This window comes from Dipteris shenzhenensis, chromosome 33 (assembly GCF_047967505.1).
Source record: "Dipteris shenzhenensis isolate YYH24624 ecotype China chromosome 33, Dip_SZ_1.0, whole genome shotgun sequence".
In the NCBI taxonomy this organism is placed as follows: domain Eukaryota; kingdom Viridiplantae; phylum Streptophyta; class Polypodiopsida; order Gleicheniales; family Dipteridaceae; genus Dipteris; species Dipteris shenzhenensis.
This window is the reverse complement of record NC_141628.1, coordinates 7,985,233-7,998,468: the sequence shown is the minus strand read 5'-3', so window position 1 is coordinate 7,998,468 and position 13,236 is coordinate 7,985,233. Positions and strand designations below refer to the sequence as shown.

Below are 13,236 nucleotides of genomic sequence, written 5' to 3'. Positions count from 1 at the left end.
TTTTTATTCTCTATGAGCTCAAACATGTATGAAAATTTTAAAAAAAATTTCATTGGAAAAAACTAACTTTTAAGGCCTATTAAAAAAAAAAAACCTCTCTGAAAAAGCATCGCTCTAAATTTGTATATCAGTGTCTCTATATAGCGCCACTTAAAAGTCGCTATATAGCGACTTTTGTAAAAGTCGCTATATAGCGACGATTTAGGAAACCCGCTTTTCATACCCATGATTAACGCTAAGCGGATGCTAAACGTCTGTACGTAAACGTCATAATAGGATCTGTGTGTAGTAGTGGGAGTACCAACATTTAACAGTCTATGCAACCGAGGATCAAATGAAAATGTTGCTCTAATTCCAAGAGTATCATACAATCATTGGGATGTAGGAGCATTACAGGTTGCACATGCACTCCTAACCTTTAAAGTATTTACAAGGCAAGCTAGGTGAAATGAATGGTGACATGGGAGAGCATAATAGCCGGTCGTTATATCAAACAATCTTGGACTATAGGAGATATAGGTCCATCATCCACAAAATTCATGGGCTCCAGAATGGTAGAGGGCTTTCAGAAAGCCTCATTATTGGATATGTTGAAGTGTACCGTGTGCATCTTGTGCTTACTGATGATATGAAGATGCAATTTGACATTGCTTCTTATAGGCACATTTTTTATGTCTAACCTTTGTCTAGATTTTTGGAGCAATGCATTCAAGCAACCACCCATCGTTCTCACTCACTCATTCATGGCATCTCAAACTATGATGCTAGGAAAAGTGAGATCTTCCCTTGAAGGACCTAGGTCCTATTCACCATCATACCCCTCGACACCTTTGAACCTTCAGCAATTAAGAGCTCACTAGAAGTCACAAAAATTGTATGATGGAAAACAATTTCAATGAGTACATGATCATCAATATAACAATTAAGAGCTCACTAAAAGTCACAGAAAGTGTATGATGGAAAACAATTCTAATGAGTACATGATCATCAATATAACAATTATTCGAACAAATGCAACAAATTGACATGCACTCATAGAGATATGTATTCGCTCACCTAAATACGGGCTTCCCACATTTGTGGGTGGTGACCTTACCACGAGGACATCGGTTGTTGTCCTTGGCACAGTGGTGAGCATCGCTCGTCTGAACGAGGGCAAGAAGCAAACCTAGATGTAGGTATACATTCTATCCACGGAATTTCCTATATAGGAATGTAACACACACTTCTTATTTCCTAGGTGAAAACTTCTCTTTTCTAGATAGAGGTATCTAGGGAATGATATTTCCTATACAGAAATGTAAGACACTCTTCTATTTCCCTAGGTGACAACCTCTTTTCCAAGATAGAAGTATGCATTTTATCTAGCGAATGAGAATTCCTAGATATACATACCAAAATCCATAGTTATATCTAGGAAATTCTACTAGTGTGTGAGGTTTCTCCTATATTAGTGGACGATTATGTGACGGTTATATATATTAGCTCACCCCTAAATTAACCTAGTCCTCAACTATATATATGCCTATGATCTATCAATAGAATCACTTCATTTGGGATCAATCATGTATCACTCCTCTCTTCATCTCCTTCCAACATATGTCAAATTCATTATTAGCACATCTATGTGGCCTTCCACTATACATTCATATAACAAGGATATGTGAAATCCATGTCCATCAATCTCAATCACTCAATAAGAATGCCGATATCAGATGCCACTTGGAACCTAGATGAAAGAATCTAACAATCTATTTTGACTTGCATCTAATTCTCATTGATGACATAATTGTTAATATGTTGACATGGTGGCATATTTAATCAACGGATAGCCATATACTGAGAGTAACCCAACCCACAGCCAACTAGTTGCTCCATGTACCTCACACCACAAGCACCCTCAATCATCAGACGCGTTTACTGAACTTAATAAAAAACTTACGGGCGCGTCTATTTTCACGTTTGGAGACCCACGTCTACCAGCGCGTCTATATATTAGACACATGCACGTATAGACGTGCACTTAGATGCTTAAATAGACGTGCTTGTAGATGTAAAGATAGATGCTTGTCGAACAGACAGACACGTATATAGATGCGTTTATAGACGCACTGATAGACGCACTTTATAATATATTTTTTTTAATTTACAGAATGCTGTGTATGTTGTGTATGCTATATAGTTACAAGAATCCCATATCCACATTGTGTAATTCAATTCTTATAGCCAACCGCATTTTAAATACAATTCCAAATAAAACATTACAAATCCAAAATGCAATAAAATTGAAAGCTCAAAAAGTGCTTGTATATACATATAGCACGAAGCTAAGCCACGTCATGTGGCTTCAAGTACAAAAAATAAGGAAGCTAAGCCGCGTCATGTGGCTTCAAGTACAAAAAATATGAGGAGTGTATATACAAGAGGCACGAAGCCAAGCCAGTGGCTTTAAGTACAAAAAAGAGTAGCTAGCACTACTTCTACGACTAATCCTCGCTGCCTTCCATGCTCCCTTTTGCGCTCCCTTCTGCGCCTCCTTCCTCGTCTTCCTCATCGTCTTGCGCACGCGCCTGTAAACAAGGGACAACATATATCAATGTATGAAAAATCAAATCTTTACTTATAATTTTGGCATTATTTAATTACTTTCAAATACCTCGAGGGCCGCTCCAGTAGCCCGGGTATACTGCTCCTCAGTAATCAACCCGTCATCATAGAAGTGCCTCCATGTATCTCCTCTGCGATGGTGGTGGTGGTAGGCTGTCTCCACAGAAGTAGGGTATCTGCCCATGATCTCAAGCTACAAGACGACACACTTTACGGAGGGATAAGTACAAAGAAACAACCTCCTAATAAACTACATAGGCAATATAATTTGAGATCAATACTTACAAATTGGGCCTCCCATGATTCAACACCTCTTGCTCCAAAATGCGCGCTTCCATATTCCTCCATCTAGATCCTCCGTGCCTCCACGTGCTACAGACTGGGGTCCTCCCTCGCTGATTTCATTGCTTTCTTCCACTCACGCTTGTGAGCGGTGTGGGGCGGGCCCCTTGTTGGTTGACCTCCCTCAAGCCTGGCAAGCTCCGCTAGTGCCTGCCTCTTGAGCGAAGATCTTTTATTGCCAAGTATCGTAACAATATTTGACTTGGCCCATTTATCTGTGAACTTGTGATTGGGGGGGTTAGAATACCTAGAGCGAACAGCAGCGAGGGTCTCTGTAGCCAACCTCTTTGGCTGGTCTTTGAAGTGGATAAAGCAATCTCTACAGAGCGCATGAAGGCCATGATGTCCTTCCCCCGTGCATCCATCAAGATGCCTCCTGTCTGAGTGATGTCATAGAATATCCTACCATCACCCTGAGGCACGTCTAAATCATCTGAATCATCATCGTCCCCACGAACACCCCTCCCAAAGCACTGTGCCATGCATCCCCCACCACTGCTCTCCCTACTACTATGCCTGCTACTGTGTTGGGTCGAGCTCATGCGCTGGCCACTCGTAGCTGGAGACTGTACGGGACTACGCTGACCACTCATAGCTAGAGAACCGAGTCTCGATGGCACAGGAGTACGTCGATGGCTCTGCGAGACAGAAGGACCTCCTGACGGCATGGGGGAAGGGGCATAAGACGGGATGGCAAAAGGGGCATAAGACGGCATGGGGGAAGGGGCATAAGATGGCATGGGGGAAGGGGCATAAGAAGGGGCATAAGACGGCTATGCTGACTCCACTGGGGTGATCTCAGGCAGTGTGGGGTGGTTTGGAGTCTGTAGTGCCGACTCTTGGGGAGTATTTAAAGTACCCGTCATATACCCCTATAACTCCGCAGGACTAGGAGGGTGCCCTAAAAGGTTATATAAGTCCTTCCAAATAGAATCCTGGGGATCAGGTGAGCTGGAAGCGCTTCTTGGCCACATGTTGAACTGGAAAAAAGAAAAAAAATCTATTACTGATGAGCTGAGAAGATAGGGGAAGGGAAGAGAGGAATACTGTGGGAGCGCGTCTATAGACGCGTCTGATTAGCGCGTCTATTTTTGCATCTAACAGCGCATCTATAGATGCGTCTATCTGTGTCTGCAAACATTCTAGATGCGTGTTTAGACGCGTCTTTAGACGCGCTCCGACAAACGGAATTTCTAAAAAGTAGAAAAGGACATTGCGCCTGACACACAAACGTGACACTAATACCCAGATCATGCGTTTCTTGGATACGAGAAAGTACAAATCTAAAGAAAGCAAACTTCCAAACAAGATCAACTGCAAAAGGACTTACCTTGAATAGAGGTATGGAAGGTTCTTCTTCTTTTTCAAAGTTGCTTCTCCTCCTTGTTCGTCCTTCTCTCCTTTAAGCCTGGAAGTAAGTGTGGGTGCCTTCCTCTTAAGTATAAGCTTGGAAGTAAGTATGGGAGCCTTCCTCTTAAGCATCGAAAATGTGGAGATGCTAATAAGGAAGGAAGCAAGCCGTGCGAAATATAAGTAATGTGAAGAAAAGCAAAGCGAGCGTGCTAAAAGCAGGTTTAAAAGCCGTGTCTATAATCACGTCTAATAGCGCGTCTATAGGCGCATCTAAAAACACAGAGTAGATGCACTTTTAGATGTGCTTTTAAATGTGACTGTAGACACGCTTTTAGACACAACTGTAGACGCGCCTTTAGATGTGCCACAGAGTTTAAAATTAAACATTTGAAGAAGAGCAAATTTGGTGGGTTGTTTGTTTGTAGGATGTCTTCATCTTCAAAAAGTAGCTCCAGTGAGGATGAATCCCTCTGTATCCACTATCGTGAAATGTGGTTGGAGCAAAAAATCAAATGTCTGTGTGATCGATGTCAAGGAAACATGTATCGTGCACGCAAGATTACACTCAATCATATCTCAAAGTATGGAGAATGGGATGTGACCGTAAATAGGGTAAGGGTTTGTAAGTTAAGGTTGATTGAGATACCTATGGGTGTTCATTTCATATGTTTGAGTTATGATCCCATTTTAATTTGATACAGGATGCAGTGCCACACCCGCATATGTTGCCCTATGCTCACCATGAGGAGGCGAAGCATCGGCGATATGAGGTGGGATCTTCAGGAGGGACTGTAACAGATGCATGGAGTGATGGTGATAGTAGCCCTCTGCCATTACCTCATGCAGTCGTGGAGGAGGAGGTGTTTGATAATATGGTGCGGGATTTATATGTCCATCAAGGGAGGGATGATAGCATAGACCAGGATGATCTTTTTACTGCAGCATCGACTCCACTATTTGAGAGGTGCACATTCTCTGTGCTACGTGCCTCCCTTGAGTTACTAAAATTGCAAACCATCTATGGATGGAGCAATGCAAGTTTGAATGCATTACTCAAGTAAGCTTTAAAGTCTATTTTGCAAACATGGTGAATTATGCTAGTGGGTCAATTACTCGAATGCTTTTCCTCATTTATGGTCTTCACGTGCAGGCTATTGTGTAAAATGCTTCCAAGGGAGAATAAACTACCGACCTCAAGAGATATGGCAAGGCAACATGTGACCTCTCTTGGAGGATTAGATTACAAGCGCATCCATGCATGTGTCAACGATTGCGTTTTGTTTCGTGGACTACATAAGGATGCAAGAGAGTGTCCTACTTGTGGAGAGGCAAGATATAGAGCAGATCTCAAAACCTTGGACGTGCCTCGTAAGGTTCTACGACATTTTCCCATAATCCCTCGCATCCAACATATGTTCAAGTGCAAATCTATTGCAGAGCTCATGTCATGGCATTCCTCCCATCGATCAACCGATGGCAAGTGGAGAACTCCCGCGGACTCTCCTGCGTGGAAACATATTGAAGACACATGGCCAAGCTTCAAGGAAGAACCTAGGAGCTTGAGACTTGGATTGGGTATGGATGGTGTGAACCCATTTGGTCTCAAAAGCACGTCTTATAGTATATGGCCAGTGATATTGGTGAATTACAATCTTCCACCCTCTATGGCTATTAAGAAAGGACATGTTATGTTGTCCCTTCTAATTCTAGGGAAACATAAAGTCACAAACCCTGATGTTTATTTGGAGCCTTTGATTGACGAGCTAGAGATACTTTGGAGAGGTATCGAGGTGCATGATGTGAGCAGGCCTCCCTCGTCATGAGACTTCAACTGCAAAGCAGTCTTGATGTGGATGATGCATGACTTCCCAGGCTATAGCGAGTGTTCAGGTAAGCATTGCACTTCTAATTATTAATAGGCAAAGGATGTGGCACCCTAAACCCACCTTCAACTCTTAATTGCTCGTATTGTTCAGGTCTCACTACATCGGGTTACCATGCATGTCCTGTTTGTGGTCCTTCGCTAGTTGCCTCACGGGCACACGCATTGAATAACGTCATCTATGAGAATCACCATCGATTTCTCCCACCTGATCATCCTAGATATGTTGCCCCTTGGAATGAAGTCCTCCCACAATCACTCACCGCGGGAGATTGGATGAGAATTTGGGACGGTTCCACGACTCCTCCACCACTTGGCATGAGCCGGTAAGGGTTTGTAACTATTGGCTGGAAGTAAAGATTGCCCGCTAACACTTTATTTTGTTTAGATACTCCATCTTTTATCGTTTACCATATTGGTCCCACCTCAAGATCAATCACCTGCTTGATCCCATGCATATCTTCAAGAATGTGGCATCTACCATTTGGGAGCATTTGAATGGGACACGAGATTCCACAGGCATCAGGGAGGATCTACGTACCACAGGGAGGATGCGTGAAGCTTGGCCTCAAGAGAGACCAAATGGGCGTGTTTTTTTACCTCGTGCACCGTGGATGTTATGAAAGCTAGAGATGGCGACGGTGAAGCGTGCTATTACTACAATTCGTACTCCCAATTCGTACTCCCATTGGATGCATGAGGTGTTTGAAGGGAGCCTTTAAAAAGAGCAAGAAAAGAGGTGTAGAGCAATTATATGGCTTGAAATCTCATGATTGGCACAAGATGCTCCAAGTAAGTATTTTATGTGCATAATATCTTTTTCCTTTCAAATTTGTGAGTGAATAGTTATAAGCAAGTAATCAACCACCTCCTCATGGGTTTAGTTCATACTACCTACTAGCATTTTACGTAGTGCATCGAAGGATGTGAAAGATTGTATTTACAAGATGGGCGAGCTTGTGAGGTACTTTACATGATACAAAATATGATGTGTATCAATGCTCCATGCAAGTTTGAATGCATATTGCTAATATGCTATACTTTTTCATTTCTAGGTATGTGAGCTCAAAGGAAATAGATCCCACCACGCTTGAGAATGCTCGAGTTATGTCAGTGAAGGCGGTTTGTTTAGTGGAGGAGACATTTCCACGTTCTATTCTCACAAGCCAACTACATCTCATAGTGCATTTGGTGGATGAGATTGCTATATGCGGTACTATACATGCACGATGGTTGTTCTTCCTCGAGCGCTTCATGAAGACCTTGAAGGGCTTCGTGAGACAAAATGCAAGACCCGAAGGTAGCATGGCCGAGGGTTGGTTGGTACAAGAGTCACTTGTATATATTTCTGAGTTTCTTGTTGATGTGGATAGCTCTCTCCCACGACTATGGAGAGATGATGAAGACCTAAGGATGACCTCTATTGTGCCTCAAGGAAAAGGATGCAACAAAGTAATAGACACGGAGTTGCATAATAGTATCAACCTTTTTTGCGTGCTTAATAGTGATGTGATGAAAACATGGGTGACAAGATACGAGGATGCAAAAGCAAGAAGACAAGAAGAAAGGGCCCTCTTTCATACACACCATAGATCTTGTGTGCCATACCCTCAGTATCTAAGAGCACTTCCAAAGGATATTCATGTGGATTGGCTACTTGATGAAATGGAGAAAGCAGAGAAAGATGAGGGGATGCATATCACAATGGAAGAATGGGAGTATGCTAGGGGATGCATGAGCAAGGTCGGTATATAGAATGTTATGCATAAGTTAGGAGCTTTCAATAATTTAGATTGCTTATTTAATTAATTTTTTCTTGGTGTAGTGCACTATGTTTAATGCTATATGGTGTGAGGGCAAGCATTTTCGAACACAACGGATTGATGATAAGAGAAACACACTAGACTGCGGCATCATTGCTAGCTTTGAGGGAGCCAATGGAGCCATGGATGATTATTGTGGCATAATCCAAGATATTATTATGCTTGACTTTCGACGCTTCTTTGTGTATGTTTTGGATGTAAAGTGGTTTAAGGACGTGGTGGAAAAAGGCCCTAATGCAACAATCAAATGCCATGCAAGTGGCTTTGTAACTATTGACTCCACAAAGTTTTGGCAAAGAAGGAAGGACACACTAGTACTACCGCAACAATGTGAACAGGTACTGTGCACACTTATAAAAATACTCACTTTTAAATATTTGATGCAAGAAAAATAACATGATTGTATTTGTGTTTGAATTAGGTTGTCTATCAACCAATGGTGGATAATAATAGATGGTGGCATGTCATACCTATTATGCCATGTTCCAAAGTGATGTATAGTACATTTACTAATATGGAGCGTATGGAGGATGATCATGGCGATGGACGTGATGATGACCGTGATACGAGAGAGGAGGATGATCATGAGATAGGAGATACAGATATTGAGGCCATTACCCGTGAGGCCGAGCCTACCATTCGAGATGCTGATTTCGATGAGCACATGAGTGGCACAAGTAGTAGTGGATTGAATGTATTTGTAGATCTAAACACTTGTTTGGATTTTGAAGTAGATAGTTTGGCAAGGGTTAATCTCATTGAGGATGAGATTGAACCATAGCCCCATAATTGATATTGGCAAAATATATTACATATTGTCTCATTCTCCTCATCTCACTTAATTCTTGTATATGTGGGCTTGCAAAAAATTATGTGCTTTGGTAATCATGGGCAATGTTTGGAAAGCAATGACGTACCAAAATCTCACTTTCTGTATTCTCTGGTTTGCGTCTATCTACGCATCTAAATGCGCGTATGATTCTCAGTTTAAACGCGCTAATACACGCAGTAACACATGTGCAAATAGATGCACCTATAGACACACCCGTATTTTCTCAGTTTAGATGCGCAATTAGACGTGTTAATACACGTGCAAATAGACGAGTTGTTAGAATGCGCTTTTAGACGCACCCGTAATTCCTCTACTAAAGCAACGCCTATAGACGCGCCTGCTATTTTGCGCATCTATACTTGCTTTGTGTTGTTGTGTGTGCTACATGTTGCAGCATGGTCTAGCCATGCCAAGGCCATGCCCATGCGACTTTCCAATCTTTCAAGGTTGCCATATACTCTAACTACTGTGTCAGCTTTCGATGCTACATCACGCATGCACGAGCTACTTCTACCTTGAGTTCCATGTTGGATTTTCGAATCTACTGCGTTTTATTGTTCCTCATGGCATTTTCTAACTACTGGGCTCTGCCTCGGGCTTCGGTTACCCTAGAAGGCTATGCTATTGATTGGCTGCACATCTAAATCAACATCTTTGGATGCGATGACAACATGTCGGTTTATAGTGGCCTCTTTACTTGCGTGCATTGCCACATTCGGCTTTAGCACCGACTTCGATGCTACCTACCAGTTCTTGGACTTGGTATTCCTTTGTGAACGTCTCTTGATGCGATCAACATGGAAGAGCCTTGACTAATCTCAATTTTCTCTACTACCACATGCTAAAGTCTTCAAGGACACTTTTCTCCATGTACAATCAGAGAGAGTCTTTGATACCATGTCAATATATTGATGTGGTGGCATATTTAATCAATGTGGAGTCATGTACTATGAGGACGCCCCAACTCACACCCACCTAGACACTCCATGGACGTCACAGCCCTTAAAAGGATCCATGGTGGTGGAGGTAGCTTTATCCCTTGGCATTTGGACATGCATTTGGCTTATGGGATTAGCCCTTGCACATATTTGCCACATGTCTTCTCCTCATGCACTCAATCATGATTGCACACATTCCAATAATAATTGTATATCCCTAAGGAAGAACCTTAGAAATTGTCTTCTGCCATTTTGTTCATTTTCAATTGTATAGCGATCAGAGAAATAGGTTCTTCATATAATAACTTTGAATTTATTAACTCACACAAAAATACTCATGATGGTACTATTTATAAACACGCAGTAGGTTCTTCATATAATAACTTTGAATTTATTAACTCACACAAAAATACTCATGATGGTACTATTTATAAACACTGTAGCATGTTACTTGTGATAGCACTTGGCCGGCTCCCCCACTACCCTTCCACATATAACCTAATAGTCATTGTCCATATGAAAAGTAGGCAATTCAAAAATGCAGATGGAAGCTAGGAAGGAGAAGAATGCTTGTTTCCATGTTTGGATTGATAACCAACGAGATGCATGAGACTAACACACAAATGTCTTAACATAAAAAGACAAAAAGGCAAAACCCCAACCAAACGATGACAGTGATTGCAAATAAATGTGGACATGCTTAACTAACATACAGGAGCTGCCTTGCAAAAAAACAAAGAAAACTTTGAGAGCTAGTTGGGCCTTGCCTATAAGGCACATCTCAATAGAAGCAAACTTTGAGAAAAGTTTGGCCCTACATATAAGGCTATTTATAATCTCATCGAATATCATTTTCTAGGTGAAGGAATGTAATAGGAGGTTGTTGATCTCTAATTTAAAGAAAATAGATCATGTGTACCTCTATTGGATGGAGAGGTAACCTAGTGTACATGATCCCATACAATGCTTCTTTCTCGCTCAAAGATGTGCTCATTAGCGAGTGTCCAATTTGGATCCATTTCCTTGATGTGTCTAACTTGTTTTGTAAAGTATTGGATAAAATTGTAGCTACTCTTGAGAAGATGGTCTACATCCCTCCCTCGAAAGCCAAGAGGAGATTATATGTACTATGGGATCTCAATCAAGAATAACCTAGTCCATGCTCTAATTTATGATTCCAAATGGTTGGGCGCTCACCACGTTTATTAAATTCTTTAAATTCCCAAATTCCTGCTATAAATGTAAGCATATTGGAAGCACTATACTTGAGATTGCATTGCTAAGGAAGATAATCTTTGTCAAAGAGCAAATGAATTCTAATTTTAATTTGATAAGTGCAACCTTTCATGTACTCATCAACTACAGTTCCTTGTTGATTGGTCTCTCGTATATATGGAGTGACAAGACCTTAAAACAAGTCCTCGAGGTTCCTTTATCCTTAGCTTCCCCTTTCCCTCTTGCTCTCAATATTTATCACCCTCACTTTTATCCCTCTCTTATCATGAAACCAATATGTTCATGAACTATTAAATACTAGTCTTTGAATATCCATAGGTTGACATTCTTCTTTTCCGACTGTCCCTCCACCGAAAGTCGTGAGTGGTTCGTTGGCACACATTACGGCACGCGAGACGTAAAAGCCGAACCGCCTTGCAAGCAAAGTATGTTGAACATTGGAATGCAAAAGGAGAACAATGCATATTGTACCGCAAGGTCATATTATAAAGGCGATCACTGACACAGTTGTGAATCCAAATAGTTTTACGGTATGAAAGAATGTTGATGAATCAATGAAATCTGAACAAAATAATGAATGGGGTGACGTTTCACTAGAGAGTCGTGCTGACTCCGGCAATCAATCCCTCGACGGCATCCTCGCTGATGCCAAAAGCGGTGTCCAGCACTTGCTCAGGAAGCGGAGGCTCGGCTGCAAACAGAGACTTGGCTACTTGAGAGGCCCCGGGATTCTGGCTGTCGAGAGCGGCTATGGCAACGGCCGGGTGATCGCCGACGTTGAGCTGGAAGTGGACAAGGCCGCGGGGGAAAACAAAGAGGTCGCCGGCGCGGAGGGTCTGCTCGAAGAGAGAGTTGGTGGTGTTGACGAAGCCGACGAGGAGCTTGCCCTGGACGACGAAAAGGACCTCGGAAGCACGGGGGTGGACGTGGGGTGGGTTGAGGCCACCTTTGGGAGCAAAGTCGATGCGAGCCACGGAGAGGCCCTGGGTGTTGAGGGCGGGGAAGGTGAGGGCAGAGGCGAGCTGGACGGCGGAGCCAAGGTGGTTGGAGGTGTTGCCGGGGTCGCGGAGGAAGGGGGATCGGAAGTCTGCTGCGGTGACTTGGGCCGGGTTCTTGCAAAGCAGACCGTTGAGGGCGATATTGGAATTCTGGCCGGCGGGAAGCGCCACGCAGAAGTCCTGAAGGGGGTCAGAATCAGAAGCCATGGAGGGTGCAATTAAGCAACAAAACAAGACCAGCAATATTGTGCAGGAGGAGGCCATGGCGAAGTAGAAATGGAAGCAGGATATGAGGCTTCAGCTGCTCAGGTAGAGTGGGAGAAGAAATGCAAGCAGAATGAGGTTTGTGAGGAGCGGGGAGGCTTTTATGAATCCCAAAGGACGACCGAGTCGTTGCACACAACGTGCTTATAATAATAATCTATATCTTGAGGCTCATGCGAAGTCTTCATAGTTCCCTCGCTGCTGCCGCATCTTGTCACGCAGCTGTGGCTTCTTCCTCTTGTCGACGCAACTATGGGCCAACGAATGTTACAAGATACATATGGATCCACATATCCTTTGTCATCAAGGCCTTTGAAAAAGTGCATCCACATATCCTAACAATTTAAAATTTTTACATTTATGATTTTAAAGGAATTGTAGATAATATTGAAGCTATGGGAATGTGAATGGACATGTTGCAAGAAGTAAGATGGTTGCTCATACATTCATGAAAATGTAGATGCAGAAAATACATTCAGAAAAACATGTGGATAAGGAATCCATGATACACTTTCATACGACTTCAGAATATGCATGTCTGCACGTTTTTGTTGCATTGCACCATACCTGTATAGCCTGCGTAAAATCAAATTCTGCTAGAGATGGACCTTCAATTGAAATTCGCATAAGAGCATCCAAGTTCTTGGTTTCCAATCTATTTCTCAACTTGTTTTAAATGATGTTTTGAATGCTGAATCCCCTTTCACAAATAGCTATGCTACTCCATTGCAACATTGCAATTTCTGCAACTCGAAGAAGCATGGGATATTTCTCATGTAGCACTTCATTTCTACCAATAAAGCACCACGTATCTTTCAACACATTGCCTTTCCAATCTCGTGCTGCTTGTATTTTAAAAATATGATATTCCTTCTTCAATGCTCTACCATCAATCAAGCATTCTACATGTGTGCCATCCACTAATATTGCATCATTTCCAAACTAGTGTACCAACACTCCT

The 13,236-nt window shown here is 42.3% G+C and overlaps 1 pseudogene; it reads right to left on the bottom strand.

Annotated features, from left to right (window-relative positions):
• Window positions 1–11,606: 11,606 nt before the first annotated feature.
• LOC147879618 (germin-like protein 1-1 pseudogene) lies at window positions 11,607–12,275 on the bottom strand (annotated as a pseudogene).
• Window positions 12,276–13,236: the final 961 nt, after the last annotated feature.